This window comes from Protopterus annectens, chromosome 6.part0, assembly GCF_019279795.1.
Source record: "Protopterus annectens isolate FY-2018-M chromosome 6.part0, PAN1.0, whole genome shotgun sequence".
In the NCBI taxonomy this organism is placed as follows: domain Eukaryota; kingdom Metazoa; phylum Chordata; order Ceratodontiformes; family Protopteridae; genus Protopterus; species Protopterus annectens.
The window spans coordinates 715,837,135-715,843,134 of record NC_056737.1 but is presented as its reverse complement, the minus strand read 5'-3'; the positions used below and the strand labels follow the sequence as shown (position 1 = coordinate 715,843,134).

Here is a 6,000-nt window from a genome sequence, read left to right as displayed (position 1 = left end):
TATTCAAAGATCTTTGCTAAGGCGCAGAGATGAGCAGTGGGTCTAAAGTTCTTATCTGCCTTAGGGTGGGAGACCTTTGGGAGTGGGAAGATGGTGGCATGTGTGAAATAGGTGGGAAAAATGGCAGATGTTAAGGATAGGTTGTATGTCTGTGAGGGCTTTTCTGATGGAGTCTGTTATTGTAAGGAAGGTTGGGTGCAGTTTTAAGAGTTTAGCTCCTGATTTGTGATGAAGGTATTCTAAGGCTCTCTTGACTTTACAGATAAATGTTTGAAGTAAAAGATTGGACAGTAAGCTGTCAGAGGGTAAAACTGAGAGAGACTGAAGTCACTTTCACTAGGGGTGCTAGTGTCCTGAAGTGGGAAATTTTTAATCATATCCTGTATGGATGTGTTGAGGAATTGTTTATAGTTGCTAGCAACGTTGATAGCAGTGTCATATTTGAAGATGCTGACACTTATTGCCTCCAGGGGGGATAAACCTCAATGATCAAGAATCACCTAAAAGAGATGATCAGCTGTTATGGTGAGTACGCTATACAACTGTACTTTCGTTTGCATACAGTTAAATATTGGTATAGTCTCATACAGTTATTTTACTGTAAACAATTTGCATACTGTTACTTAGTAAATTTTTATTGTCTTAGGGATGCTTTTACATATGTGCAAGAGAGAAGATTTTGTATAAATCCCAATGCTGGATTTGTTCATCAGCTTCAGGTAATTTTTTCCATGTCTGTTTCTTTTGCAGAAGGTTGCTGAGTATTTAACTGCAGTCTTGCTCTGATCTGACTGGTGTCATGTGTGTCTTTCTTCATTTATTACTTTTTAGGTATGTTTTATACTTTTTGAAAGTTCAGTAATTGAAGATTTGAAAAAAAAAAAAAGTGAGTGACACCTGTGATGTGATGGCATTTGGTTGTTAGCAGGGGATGCTAAGCAGAACATGTTTCAGCAGATGTCATATCCTTAATTTTAGTTGTGTTTATTTTGTGACTACTTGAGTCAAACTGCATTGCCTCCAAGGCCAGTTAATCTTACCTAAAATTTTCTAGAACATTTTTATTTTTCTTTTTTGCAATTTCTGTTATGATAGTGGGTGTTTAGTTTTAAGCATAATTTTGCTAATGAAACAACACTTGCTATCATGATGCCAAAGCAAAGATTCAAAGTTCAGTGACCTCCCTTGTATTGTCAGCTGGAAAAAAAAACAGAATGGACTTGTTTTCAGGTTATGATAACCTCAGAGGAGTTTGTAAAGCTTTTACTGTGTATAAAGAGAGTCGTATCTTTTTTCTTCTGGTGTTCTTGATTTTTCCTTCAGCAGGATCTGAGTTGAAGTGTACTTTTATAATGTCAGTGGGTCACCTTGGGGACTTCAGACCTCATCCATCCGGATGTCACCTTGGCATTCTGGAGTGCTATTTATGCATGACAGGGCATGTTGTGACACATTTTCAAAGGTGGAAGAGTCACCTCAAGATTGGCTACTTTATACAACGTTGGCGTGTCCTGCAAATTATTATAACATTGAGATTTTTTTTCCGAATCTGTTACTGTCCACTGATTTCCCACATTGCTGGTGTGCACAATTATTGTATGACTTTGTTCAAGTGCAGTTTAAAATATACATAACATTAATTACCTGTAGCCTTGAGTCAAGATTAATTCTTCAGGATAAGCAAAACATTTTCTTTTTATTTAAATCCACATACGTCAGCACTGGGAGACTATCTTCATAGCAATTAGCAAATCAGTCTCAGTAAATCAGTCTCACCAAGCAATACAAATACTGAGGGTTTTATGTTGTTTTTTTTTTTTTATCAGTATCATGCATGCAGAATACTGACTTTGACAAATAGGATCTCTGTAGACCCTCATGCTTCTTGCTTATTGCTGCAAGTGAACACTTAAAAATAATGTTTTAGAAAAACATAAGCCATCTGGCTTGACAGTCAGTCTTGTACTTATTTCAGTACCAGTAACATTCTAACTCCCCAACATTCCTTTTAACTACCCATCCCAGCATGGGAAGGTCAGAGCTTACATATACAGTGTGTTCTTTCTTGCTTTCAGAAACCAGGCTTTATAACATCTCTTAACCCCTTCAGCACTTTCTTTACCTTCAGTCATCTGTTAATACACTTGCAGCTTGATATTAGAATGCAGATGTTCTTCGTGTTTCACTGTTGTAGTCATCACACTTGGGTTATCTACCTGCAGGTAGTCCTCAGTCAGCCCAAATAACAGAGCCTTGGGATTTCTGCGTCGGATGCTGTCGCCTCTTCCATGACGTCAGGGGTATAAAACATGCAGCCGACACCATTACATTAGTCTTTCTTGCTGTGGAGGAGCCCGAAGCAGAAGCAGTTTGCAAGTGCCAGTTGGCAACTACCTGAAATTTTCATTTTTCGAAGTTTCAAATCTGAAGTCTTCTGAAGCTAAGTACCCCATTGGGGATCCTTTTTTCTTGCTCTAACCGATGTCAGAAAAAGTTAACAACTGTCTTGCCTGTGGAAAGCAAATACCTCACAGAGATTTTCATTCTTACTGCATCACCTGTTTAGGCCCAGACCACGACATCCCTCGCTGTTGGTTTTGTGCATTGTTTAATGCCCGAATCATTCGTTGCCAGGCTATTCTTTTTGTTAAATTATTTCGCTCTCATTCTCTGTATTCCAAAATTGCTTCAATGAGCCATCCAACTACCAATCTTCTGAAAAAAGGTAAAGATAAAGACAGACTGCATAGGTCCAAAAATGCCAGCAATGCTTCCGTTAAGCTAATTGCCAATCTGCCGGTACTAAGTGAGGTGCCTTTGCAGCCCCTGATGCCCGCTTCTACAGATTCGCAAGCCTCTGCTGAGACCCATTCAGAGTCCGGTATGCCGCATGATGCTTCTTCGACTATGGAACCTGCGGATGTCTCTACCTTGGATGGGTCCAGAGCTGCTGTGCAGGCACCGGCTTCTGAGTGTGTATTCTGACCTACCGGTGTTTGTATTAAACTGACAACTTCGTTTTTAGCTAAAACTACCGAGTTTCTCAGGCCCAGAGTTCACACTATGCCTAGAAAACCGACCAAAGTGCATGCTCAAGCTTCCATGCCACAAAAACAAATGCTTAGAATGGCTGAAGACCTTATCACTCTAATTAGGGGAAGCCAGCCTTCCATTGCTAAAAGACAAAGAATTGAGTTTCCTTCTAATTCTGCAAACCAGGAGTCCGATTACTCTGACCCTTCTGATTACCAGGACATACCTTTATCAACTTATGAGGATTCAGATGCAGAGAAATCCATTCCCTCTGCCTCCCCTCCAGAGTATTTTTATTTTGGTGAAACCTTGCATACTTTGAGAGCATGTCTGCTGGTAATGCCAGGACTATCCTCAGCCCAAAAAGAGACTCAGAGAATTTTTAGAGTTGCCTCAGCACTGGCTTCTAGCTATACCTCCCTGTCCTGGATGTTGTAGATGATGTCTTCATGGAATCCAGTCTTACTCCAGACACCTTACCACCAACCCCCAGAAAACCTGACAGGTACTACAGAGTACCTGATTCTCACAAATTTCTCTTTAAGAATCCTACTGCGGATCCAGAGACCATTTCCCAGGGACCTAAGGGCATTAAGGCTACTACAGCCAAAAACCCTACCCCTTCAGACAGGGATTCTAGAACTTTAGACAAATGGGGTAAGAAGGTATATACCTCTGCAGCTCTTGCCATCAGAGCATTGAATTGCCAGTTTGACATGTTGAAGTACCAGCAACATGTTATGGAATTAATTAAACAAAAAATGGTGTTACTTCCAGATTGGGCAGAAAATAAAGATTTACAAGAGTTAATACATTCTGCAAACCAAGTTAGTAAACATTTGCAGTGTGGTTTTGATGCCTTAGAAGCATTGTGCAGGGCTGAAGTCACTGGGTCTGTACTGAGAAGGCATGCTTGGCTGAAGGAACAAATCTTGCCAGATCATGTCAAAGCAAAATTACTAGACGCTCCTCTAAATCAGGACAGTTTGTTTGGCACCAAAGCAGAAGTTCTTAAAAAGATGGAGGAAAAAGCTAAATATATGCAAACCGTCAAAGATTTCTTACAGGTGCAGCCATCTAGATTCAGTAGGTATTGGCCTTCAAAAAAACTGGTCCTTTCCAGCCCCTCCAGGCCTTCTCAGTCCAAACCCAGAGGAAACGCACCACCTAGATTACAATCTCAGGGTATGCAGAGATCTAAAAAATGGAGTGCTCCCACCTCAAAAACAGGGAGTGGTAAGCCACCCCCTTATGGAAAAAGTTCACAATGACTTTTCAGTTATCCTTCCCAGCCATGCCCAATTACTTGCGCCCCTAGGAGGAAAACTTGCCCTTCATGCAAAAAGCTGGATGTCCAGTACTCGGGACCAATGGGTTCTAAACATTGTATCCCAGGGATACAGATTCTACTTCCATTCACTGCCAGCCCCAAGCGGGTTTCCAGACCTTCCTCCAAACCAGTGGGCAGAGGCTCAAAAGCAAGTACTTTCCCTTCTCAATATCAGGGCTAGTCAACCATTTCCACTAGAACAAAGGGGACAGGGTTTCTACTCCAGACTGTTTCTGGTGCCCAGAAAAGAGGGCTCCTGGCACCCCATCCTGGAACTAGCAATTCTCAACACCTTTCTGGTGGTCCCAAAATTCAAAATGCTTACTCTAAAACAGCTTCTCCCTATGCTGGCCAAGGATGCCTGGTTAGTCACCCTAGACTTAAAAGAAGCTTATCTGCACATCTCCATAAGAGAGTCTTGCAGGAAATATCTACGTTTCAGGGCAGGCTCTATCCACCATCAGTTCTCTGCACTTCCCTTTGGCTTATCTACTGCGCCCAGAGTATTCACAAAGTGCCTGGCTCCAGCCATTGCATACTGCAGGCAGAGAGAAATTCAAATGTTCCCATACATGGATGATTGCCTGATTCAGGCAGTCAGGAATTTCTACTTCAGCACCTGACATTTGTAAAAAGACCCCTAACTTCACTGGGGTACACCATCAACGAAAATAAATAACTGGTGCCCAGTCAAAAAATTGTATTCCTGGGAGCAAGCTTGAACACAACTTCCCAGATGGCAGTCTTCACTCCAGAAAAGCAAGTCTATTTGACAAACTACTTCAAACTAATGGCCACCAAAACCCAGATATTTGCAAGGAAAATACTGCAAGCCCTAGGGTTCATGGCCTCATGCATTTTGCTCATTCCATATGCAAGACTGCATATGAGGAAACTTCAGTGGTATTAAAAGTCTCTGGGGTCAACATTCTCAGGACCTGGAAACAGTGATTTCTATCGTACCTTGTCTAAGGGCAGAGTTCCTTTGGTGGGCAGAAGCATGCAATCACAACAAGGGACTGCCTTTCACTCAACCCCTCACCGCCCAAACCTTGACAACAGATGCATCAGACTATGCATAGGGGCTTACATGACAGGCAAATGCATTCATGGCAAGTGGAGCCCAGGACAAATTCTACTGCATATCAATCAAAAAGAGAAGTTAGCTGTACAGAATGCTCTGACCGCCTTCAAATACCTAATCCTTCTAGGCAGCTGCTGATAGAGACAGACAACACCACAGTTAAGTGGTACATAAACAAGCAGGGGGGGAACCCATTCTTACCCACTCTGCAGGTTAGCCATGGCTCTGTGGAACACAGCCTTTAGCAACCAAGTGCACCTACAAGCTCAATTCCTGCCAGGCAAACACAATTCACTGGCAGACGACTTGAGCAGAAATCTACTTGACCCACACGAGTGGAAATTGGAGCCCATCGCCTTCAAACTTTTAATCCAGAGGTGGGGGACATCGGAGGTGGACCTCTTTGCCTTCCCCGAGAACCACCAGTTGAGCAAATTCTGCCCCAGGAACATCACAGCAGGGCCTGAAAGGTGGGGATACCCTATCCTTCACATGGGAAAACCTCTCAATTTATGCCTTTCCCCCTCTGCCCCTCCTCTCAAAAGTACTACTC

At 42.4% G+C, this 6,000-nt stretch overlaps 1 long non-coding RNA gene across 1 annotated transcript in view; it reads left to right on the top strand.

Moving 5' to 3' along the window:
- The first annotated feature begins 644 nt into the window (after positions 1-644).
- The window catches only part of LOC122804495, a 571,628-nt gene continuing 566,272 nt past the window's right edge, over positions 645-6,000 (top strand). The window contains exon 1 of the long non-coding RNA XR_006365224.1: positions 645-719. This is a non-coding gene — a long non-coding RNA (uncharacterized LOC122804495). The remainder of the gene's footprint in view (positions 720-6,000) is intronic.